The sequence below is a fragment of the Sapajus apella genome, unplaced genomic scaffold (genome assembly GCF_009761245.1).
Source record: "Sapajus apella isolate SASKATOON/1434 unplaced genomic scaffold, GSC_monkey_1.0 scaffold70, whole genome shotgun sequence".
NCBI lineage: Eukaryota > Metazoa > Chordata > Mammalia > Primates > Cebidae > Sapajus > Sapajus apella.
Genome location: NW_022437010.1, coordinates 3173636 through 3183904, shown reverse-complemented (window position 1 = coordinate 3183904; position 10269 = coordinate 3173636). Strand labels below are relative to the sequence as shown.

The 10269-nt window shown below is 41.5% G+C and overlaps 1 pseudogene across 1 annotated transcript; it reads left to right on the top strand.

Moving 5' to 3' along the window:
• The first annotated feature begins 822 nt into the window (after window positions 1-822).
• On the top strand, window positions 823-2114 carry LOC116531394 (annotated as a pseudogene). Its single transcript, XR_004260403.1, has one exon. The product of XR_004260403.1 is annotated as a pyruvate dehydrogenase E1 component subunit alpha, somatic form, mitochondrial pseudogene (transcript).
• Window positions 2115-10269: the final 8155 nt, after the last annotated feature.

The following is a 10269-nucleotide window of genomic DNA, read 5'->3' as shown; positions in this document are numbered from 1 at the left end:
GAAAGGGCAGCAGGGTAGGAGTCATGATTTTGTGTCTAAATGGATGTACCCTTAACTTCTGTTCTCATGCTGAAATGACCTTATAGATTATCTTAGTTTCAGTGAAATTTATTTACATTGAATGAATGAATCATTCTCTCTGAACCCACTGGCCCACTTTCCCTTGTCCTTCCTATTTCTCTTCCTTTTTTTTTTTTTTTTCTCCTTTCTCATGTAACAGAAGGACTAGAAACCAGTTGATGGGGGCATTTTGTTGACAATATCCACATGTATACCCTATTAAGAAAATATTTGGGCGGGGCGCAGCGGCTCATGCCTGTAATCCCAGGACTTTGGGGGACTGAGGTGGGTGGATCATCTGAAGTCAGGGGTTCAAAACTAGCCTGGCCAATGTGGTGAAACCCCAATGCTACTAAAAATACAAATAAAATAAATACATAAAAATTAACCAGGCATGGTGGTGGGCACCTATAATCCCAGCTACTCAGGAGACTGAGGTAGGAGAATCACTTGAACCCAGGAGGCAGAGGTTGCAGTGAGCTGAGATTGCACCACTGCACCCCAGACTGGGCAACATAGCAAGATTCTGTCTCAAAAAACAAAAAGAAAGAAAGAAAGAAAATATTTGTTACCACTAAAAAAAAATCTAAGGTCTTTTTATTGATTTGACTTTTCTTCAATTTATAAGGCTCACTTGAGTTTCTGTTTAAATGATCTCATCAATGTAACAAAATCTAGAACTTTAAAAAGTTCTAGATTATTTATTATTATATTTAGCAGAGCATTATTCTGTCCACTGTTGAGAGGGCTATTTCGGAGGGCACCCAAGTCGTGCCTCTGGGGCTGTTAGGCGTCCCCGCTGCCGCCACTGCCTGTGCTCCATGGGGAAGATGCTCGCTTCTGTCTCCCGCGTGCTGTCTGGCGCGTCTCAGAAGCCGAGAAGCAGGGTGCTGGTAGCATCCCGTCATTTTGCAAATGATGTTACATTTGAAATTAAGAACTGTGACCTTCGCCGGCTGGAAGAAGGCCCTCCTATCACAACAGTGCTCACCAGGGAGGATGGGCTCAAATACTACAGGATGATGCAGACCCTGCGCCGGGTGGAGCTAAAAGCAGATCAGCTGCATAAACAGAACATTATTCGTGGTTTCTGGGACTTTTGTGATGGTCAGCAAACTTGCTGTGTGGGCCTGGCGGCCGGCATAAACCCCGCAGACCATGTCATCACAGCCTATCGGGCACACGGCTTTACCTTCACCCGGGGCCTTTCCGTCCCAGAAATTCTCGCAGAGCTGACAGGACCAAAAGGAGGTTGCGCTAAAGGGAAAGGAGGATCGATGCTCGTGGTCGCTAAGAACTTCTATGGGGACAATGGCGTCGTAGGAGCGCAGGGGCCCCTGGGCGCTGGGACTGCTCTAACCTCTAAGTATAATGGAAAAGATGAGGTCTGCCTGACCTTCTATAGCGATGGCGCTGCTAATCAGGGCCAGATATTCGAAGCTTACAACGTGGCAGCTTTCTGGAAATTACCTTGTATTTTCATCTGTAAGAATAACCGCTATGGAATGGGAACGTCTGTTGAGAGAGCAGCAGCCAGCACTGATTACTAGGAGAGAGGCGATTTCGTCCCTGTGCTGACAGTGGATGCAACGGTATCCTGTGCGTCCGAGAGGCGACAAGGTTTGCCGCTGCCTGTTGTAGATCTGGGAAGGGGGCCATCCTGAAGGGGCTGCAGACTTAGCATTACCACGGACACTGCGTGAGTGATCCTGGAGTCAGTTACCATACACGAGAAGACATTCAGGAAGTAAGAAGTAAGAGTGACTGTATTATGCTTCTCAAGGACAGGATGGTGAACAGCAATCTTGCCAGTGTAGAAGAATTAAAGGAAATTGATGTGGAGGTGAGGAGGGAAAGTGAGGATGCTGCCCAGTTTGCCACAGCCTATCCAGAGTCGCCTTTGGAGGAGCTGGGCTACCACATCTACTCCAGCGACCCGCCTTTCTAAGTTCGTGGTGCCGATCAGTGGATCAAGCTTAAGTCAGTCAGTTAAGGGGAGAAGGTGAGTTTATACCTTCAGGGGCTACTAGACAATGTTCAGTGTTCTCAACTTGGTTAAGGAGGAAGAAAACCCAGTCCATGAAATTCTTGTGAATTTCCATTAAGAGGAAGTGTGTAGATTGAGCAGGGAGTAATTGCATGCAGTTTGTACATTGTTGCATTAAAAGATGTTATTGAGTGCTAAAAAAAAAGGGGGGGGGATTTTTCATTATTTTATATAGTATTACTAAAAAAAGTTTTTATGACCCCCAAAATTTTAGCAGTTTTCATAATTAAAAAAAAAAAACAGTCTTCTCTTTCTTCTTGAAACTTTTGTTCCAATGTGGTTATTCCCTCTGGACTACTCAATAATAATTTTTTCCCATTTATTTGTCCAGAAAATGTTTATTGATACTGCTAAGAGTATTTCTAGCTCTTAGTATTTGCTGTAATTGCTATGGCTCTCACCAAACTGCTGAGCGCTGAGGTGCTAATAAAATGTGTTGAATTGAATGAGTTGTAATTGTTTTCCAGTTGGTATCCAGGTTCTACCTTCACCTGGTTCAGGAATGTTTTAGATAGAGCAGCAGCTGAAGGCACTTATTTATTTATTTATTTAGAGATGGATTTCGCTGGGACACCCGGCTGGAGTGCCATGGCGTGATCTCAGCTCACTGCAACCTCCCCCTCCTGGGTTCAAGTGATTCTCCTGCCTGAGCCCCCCAAGTAGCTGAGACTACAGGCATGTGCCCCACACCCAGCTAATTTTTGTATTTTTGGTAGAGATGGATTTCACCATATTGGCCAGTCTAGTCTTGAACTCCTGGCCTCAGGTGATCTGCCCACCTCAGCCTCCCAAGGTGCTGGGATTACAGCTGTGAGCCACTGTACCCAGCCAAGGCACTTTTATTTAAACATTTCTGACTGCTGTTCATGGCTTTCCATAATCTGCCAGAAGCTATATGATGCTGCATATCCCAAGTAAGACGGTTGTTCCACACCGAAATACAGCTCATTCATTGTTATCGCTGCTGTCTCCACGCTGTGCGGAAGCTGCGCCTGCTGCCTGAAACTGGCCGCACTGGAGCTGCTCCTGTTCAAATCTTTACTCACTTACTCAAGGCCCCATGCAAGCCCTTCTCTGGCCTTTTCAGAATTCCTCTTTGATAACTGCAGTCCACGTTGACTTTTCTTTTTCACGTTCACCTGTGTTTTTAAAAACTTTTCTTGTACATAAGGATACTTAACACAAGATCCACCCTCTTAATTTTTAAGTGTCTAATACAGTATTAACTGTGGGTAGGATGCTGTGCAGCAGGTCTCTGGAGCTTACTCATCCTGCTTGACTGAAACTTAAGCACTTTGATTAGCAGCCACCTGTTTCCTCCTTCTCCCGCCACCTGACTGAAATCACGCAGTGCTTGTCCCTCTGCAGCTGGATCATTTATTTTAGCATAGCAGCCTCAATGTCACTAGTCATCAGGGAAATGCAAATCAAAACCACCGTGAGCTATCACCACACACCTGTCAGAATGGCTATTATGAAAAAAAATAAAAATAAAAACACCTGAAACAAAAGACAAGTATTGGCCAGATTGTGGAGAAACTGGAATCGTGTACACAGTTGGTGAAAATGCAAAATGATTCAGCCGCTGTGGAAAACAATACAAAGGATCGTTGAAAAATGGAAACTAGAACTGCCATATGACCCAGCAATCCCACTTCTGGGTATTTATCTAAAAGAATTGAAATCAGAATCTCACAGGGATATCAGCCCTCCCAGGTTCACTGCGGCACTATTCACAATAGCCAACATGTGGGAAGAACTGAAATACCTGCTGGCAGGTGAATGGATAAAGAATATGTGCTATATCTATACAATGAAACATTTTTCAGTCTTAAAAAGGAAATTCTGCCGTGTGTGACAACATGGATAAACTGGAGGACATTATGCTCCAGTGAAATAGGTAAGTATTGCTAGTCCTTCTTCCACGTAAGTAAGCTAAAGCTCAGAGATGTCATTATCTGCCCAAAGTTTTAGAGCTAATATAAGGAAGTTGGAATTCAAACCCATCTGAAACGTTGTCGCCATACACAAGGTCATCTAGGTTTTTGTTGATTCATTTGAATTTTCTACATGGTCAATCATTTCATCTTCAAACAAAGATAGTTTTATTTCTTCCTTCCAAATCAGTATACCTTTTGTTCCATTTTCTTATTTCCAAATCGGTATACCTTTTATTCCATTTTCTTGTTTCATTTCATTAGCTAGAACTTCCAGTACTGTGTTGAATGGGAGTGGTGAGAGTGGGTATACTTGTCTCATTCCTGACCTTAGTGAGAAAACTTCTAATTTTTCCCCATTAAGTATGATGTTTGCTGTTGGAGTTTCATAGATTTATTTTTTATCAAAGTGAGGAAGTCCCCCTCTATTTCTAGTTTGCTAGGAATTTTATTACAAATGAGTGTTAGGCTTAGTCAAATGGTTTCTCTGCATTGATTCATATAATCACATGGTTTTTCTTCTTTAGCTTGTTGATGTGATGGGTTATATGAACTGATTTTTAAATGTTGAACCAGCCTCGCACACCTAGGGCAAATCCTGCATGGTCATGGTGATCTATTTTCTTTTTAATTTTCTCTCCTCTACTTAGGATAGAATTTTTGCTGCTAAGGGGTGTGTGTGTGTGTGTGTGTGTGTGTGTGTATGTGTGTGCATGCAAGGGAGTTCCATGCCTTAACCCCAACATGGTGGTATCACTCTATTCCAGGTGAACTTGAGTACTCAGTACTATTGTCACTAGCATATACTATAGCTCAGTGAGCATTACTTTTACTCTGGAGTGCCTTTGAGGACTTCACAGGAGCAATAAGAATGCTTTGGACAATAAATAAAATATTGTATGACAACTGAGGGTTACTTCCTTAGTGACTTCCAACTTTCCTCCTCTCTGTTCTGTTTAATTGTTTGCTGCCCTCCCTTCATGTGACCCAGCTCCTGACCAGTTGAACCAATCGGAATGGTCCTGATTCCCACGCCGTCCACTCATGTAGGGGTGGAAGTGTGACCCAGCTCAGCATGGTGAAATGTGTGAGGGCGGTTCCACTCAACTACTATCTGTGCACTTGGGAAAGGATTTTTTGGTTTTTAGAAGAAGCAAAAGAGAAAGATGCTTTATTCTGGAGTGTCATTTCTGGATGTGATGTCTACCACTGTATGGCCACTAGGCAGCCATAAGGAGCTGGGTTACCACAATGCCGGTACACCCAACCTGGCGGCGTTTAGAGGCTGAAGCAACTCAGGTCCTCGGGGGCGCCATGGAATTGCCGAATTTACTAACCTTGAAGCTGCCTTAACTCTTTGTTTTAATTTTTTAGAGCAGAAACCCGAGGATCCCTGCAATGTCAGCTAGGTACTTGCATTTATTTTGATAAATTTCTTTGAGTGTGGCCCAAGAACAGCTTGTGTGAGAATACTTCAGAATGCCTGCTAAAAAGCGGGCTCCTCTTCATATCTTCCTTATTATAGGAGGGAATATCCATGGTGGGCCTCAGAATCACCATCTTAACAATTTCTCTATTTATTATTCTGTTCACTCAAGATTCAGAATCCGTATTTTCAGGAAAACAAATAGCTCTTGCAGGGGACTCAGTTCGTCACCCTCATAGAGAACAGCCTTGCAATGTATTATATTTTCTGATGTTGATGCCTAACTCTTACAGGGCAGCTCACCATCCTGATAACACCACCCTAAGGAGACATGAACCCAAAGTCCAGAAATGTGAAAGCGAGATTAGAAGTGAGAAAAAGATCAGAAATATTTACTAGGATAATCGGAAGAAGAAATGTTGAAACTGAACAGGATAAAAATATTTCAGTGAGCCAATGGGTCTCCTCTAACACGTATTCAGAAGACAGATGGTAAAGTGGGAAGCTAATCCGTTAAGAAATAATTATAATAGGTTATTGGAGACTAGGGAAAAGGAAGTAAAAGATTTATTAAATAGCTTGCACTCCAACTATGCAGAAAGGTGGCCAATCATGAATTATATGTGCATGTAAGTGTGTATTAGTCAGAGGGAGCAAGCCTTGGAAAAGGCAGCAGAGCTTAAAGACTGCCTGTAGAACAGATGAATGCATCAAATGGTCCTCTTAGGAGCTGGAAGAGTGATGCCCTTCCTTTCAGAATCTCGCTGGCCATCAAGTACAGTTTGACGCCTATGTTGTTTAATGACAGTTGTAGAAATAATGCTCTGTAATGTCTGATAATTGAAACACTTCTTTTCTGGCAAAGACTATTTAGATTTGTATTTGTTGAAAGCTACAAATACTCGTGCTTGCACACACACACACATACACACACACACATCTCTCTAGAATAAACTATTTAAACACCTTTACATCCTTTTCCCAAGCCTTCAATAACTTCCAATTACTGAAGCCATAAATGCCCTATTTTACAAAATAATACTCTTGTGGCCTGCACATTTGCCTCACTTACTACCTGGGAAAGGCTAAGTCTCTTGTTAGAATAGTAATTTAGGTTATATTTAGTTTGGAACTTCATTCCTATGTCCCTGGAGAGCAGTTATTGGTGTTTTCATTCACCTCATGGGTGGGTCTTTTCTCTTAAATATTGAAGGTTGCAGGGCTGGTCTCTAGTGCACTGTTAGGGAGAGAATTCTTGAAATTTCACACAGGAACCATTCACCGTCTTTCTGCTATCAAATATATGGATATGCCTACATCTTCCTCAACCATGTCCTACTCACTTTTTAAAATAAAAATTTGATCTGTTCTTTAAATCTAGTATTTTCTTGGGTGCTTAGGATTCAATTCGCTTCTATTTTCCAGGAATTTGTTAGAGCCCCTTCTCTCTATTTTGTATTTGACTTCTCCTTTCAATTTTGCCTTTTAATTTATTTTAATGTATTTATTTTTTGAGACAGAATATCACTCTGTTGCCCAGGCTGGAGTGCAATGGTGTGATCTCAGCTCCTTGCAACTTCTGCCTCCCTGGTTCAAGCAATTCTCCTACTGCAGCCTCCCAAGTAGCTGGGATTACAGACACCCACCATCATGCTTGGCTAATTTTTCTATTTTTATAGACACGGGGTTTCACCATGTTGGCTAGGCTGGTCTTGAACTCCTGACCTCAGGTGACCCACCCACCTTGGCCTCCCAAAGTGCTGGGATTACAGGCTTTGTTGAGCCACCATGCCTGGCCTCAATTTTTCTTTTTTAAAATAGACTTTAATTTTTAGAGCAGTTTTAGGGTCACAGAAAATTTGAGAGGAAACCACAGAGAGTTTTCATGTACCCTATTCCCCCACAACTGCACAGCATCCCCCATGATCATCATCCTCTACCAGAATGGTACATTTGTTACAACTGATGACCTGACATTGACACATCATGATCACCCAAAGTCCATAGTTTACAGTAAGGTCCACTGTTGGTGTTGGACATTCCATGGATTTGGACAAATGTATAGTTACATGTATCCACCACTATAATATTGTACAGAGTAGTTTCACTGCCCCCAAAATCTTCTGTGCTCTACATATTCATCCCTCCCTTCCCCAACCTTGGAGATCCCCGATCTTTTTACTGTCTCCACAGTTTTTCCTTTTCCAGAATATCCTATAGTTAGAATCATACAATAGCCTTTACAGATTGGTTTCTTTCACTTACTAGTAGGCATTTAAGTTTCCTCCAAGCCTTTTCATGGCTTAATAGAGCATTTCTTTTTAGCGATGAATAACATTTCATTGTCTGGATAGATTACGGTTTATCTGTTCCCCTACTGACGGACATCATGGCTGCTTTCAAGTTTTGGTAATTGTGAATAACGTTGCTATAAACATTTGTATATAGATTTCTGTGTGTACAAAAGGTTTAACCCATTTGGGTAAATGCCAATGAGTACTGGATTGTATAGTAAGATTATATTTAGTTTTGTGTCAAACTGCCAGTGTTCCCAAAGGATTGTGCCACTTTGTATTCCCGTCAGGAATGAATGAGAGTTCCTCTTGCCCCACCCCCTTGCCCATGTTTGGTGTTGTCAGTGTTCTGGATTTTGGCCATGCTCATGGGTGTGTAGTGGGATCTCAGTGTTGTTTTAATTTGCACTCTCTAATGACGTGATGTGGAGCATCTCTTCATATGCTTGTATTTATCTGTGTATCTTCTCTGGTGAGGTATCTGTTCAGATCTTTAACCTACTTTTTAATTGGGCTATTTATGTATTTTCTTATTGTTGAGTTTTAAGAGTACTTCGTCTAATTTTAGCAAACAATCCTTTATCATATATGCCTTCTGCAAATATTTTCTCCAAGTCTGTGGCTTGTCTCTTATTCTCTTGACAGTGTCTCTTGCAGATAACTTTTTAATTTTAATAAAGTCCAGTTTATCAATTCTTTCTTTCATGGATTGTGCACCTGGGATTGTATCTAAAATGTCATTGTCTTACTGAAGGTCATCTAAATTTTCTCCTATGTTAGCTTCTAGAAGTTTTACACTTTTGCATTTTACACTGAAGTTATGATACATTGTGAGTAAATTTTTGTGAAAGGTCTAAGGTCTGTGTCTAGATTTTTTTTTTTTTTTGGTATGTGGCTGTTGAGAGTTTTTCTAGTGACATTTGTTGAAAAGACTTTGTTTTCTTGTCTTTGCTCCTTTGTCAAAGATCCACTGACTATCTATCCATCTATCTATCTATCTATCTATCTATCTATCTATCTATCCTATTCTGTCTATGTCTATATGGATCTATTTTGGGCTTCAGGTTATATTCCATGGATCTATTTGTCTAGGCTCATGCCGATGTCTTGATTACTACAGCCTTATGGAAAGCCTTGAAGTCAGGCAGTGTCAGTTTCATGACTATTCTTCAATATCATGTTGGCTATTCTGGGTCTTGTGCCTCTTCATTATAAATTTTAGAATTAGTTTGTTAATTCTTCTGTCCATTTTTATTGTTCTCTTTCATATTTAAAATCTGCTTAAGATTGTTCATTCAAAAACTAGACTAGGCATACAACAATAAACTCCCAAATAGCCCTCTCAACCTTGTCTCCAATGTCTGCTCTCTCTCCTTTCTCATCAGGTTTTACCCTCATCAATTTCATCAAAACAGCTCTTGAGGATTTCATTAGTGCCTCAGTTTTTTAATGTATAAATTGAGAGTTTCAAGTTCTGATTCTAAAATGCTAGATGCTTCACTTTAAAAATTATTTAAAACTTACCTCAGGCCGCGCACGGTGGCTCAAGCCTGTAATCCCAGCACTTTGGGAGGCCGAGGCGGGTGGATCATGAGGTCAAGAGATTGAGACCATCCTGGTCAACAAGGTGAAACCTCGTCTCTACTAAAAAATACAAAAATTAGCTGGGCATGATGGTGCGTGCCTGTAGTCCCAGCTACTCATGAGGCTGAGGCAGGAGAACTGCTTGAACCCAGGAGGCGGAGGTTGCGGTGAGCCGAGGTCGCGCCATTGCACTCCAGCCTGGGCAACAACAGCGAAACTCCGTCTCAAAAAAAAAAAAAAAACTTACCTGGTTTATTCAGTCCACCTCCCCTCTACCTCTGGCCACTCCTATAATCCAGTGGCCACTTTATCTATGAACTTATATAGCCATGCAGCTATCTACAAGTATTTCTACTTTGGATGTTTTGCTGTCTGGTTATATAAAAATATTGCTCTACATTTTCCAAAGACTATAAAAATATGGAGTCAGTAGTTTGTTCTTTTCAATTTGATGTATTTCCATAACCTTGACACTTAATATATGAAAATGATGTTGACCAAGTGATTTTGTTCTAATGGCTGCATGTATATATAAAAGAATTCCTCAGTAGTCCAACATATTTGGGATTTCAGATAAGCAAGTTACACTTTTGGCCCACTTAATTGCTTTTCCATTAGACATGAAGATTGAGGGCCTGAACTGTCCGACTGAATCAGTTCTCCCTCCAGTTTTGCTTGTGTGGAGCCTCACCTCTGAGCTCCTACTTGGCTAATTCCAGCGAAGTCCCACTGGGAGCATGGCAAGAAGAGAGGAGTGGTGCAAACAGGCTGGAGAGCTTTAGTGCTGCTGGTAACTGCGCCATTACCCAGAAAGTGCAGGTTAATGTGGAGGAAGGGATCAAACTGCGGGAGGCAGCAAAGCAAACCCAACAACACCCATTAGAAAGAACAGTCATGCTGCATTGAGATCAGGAAGAAGGG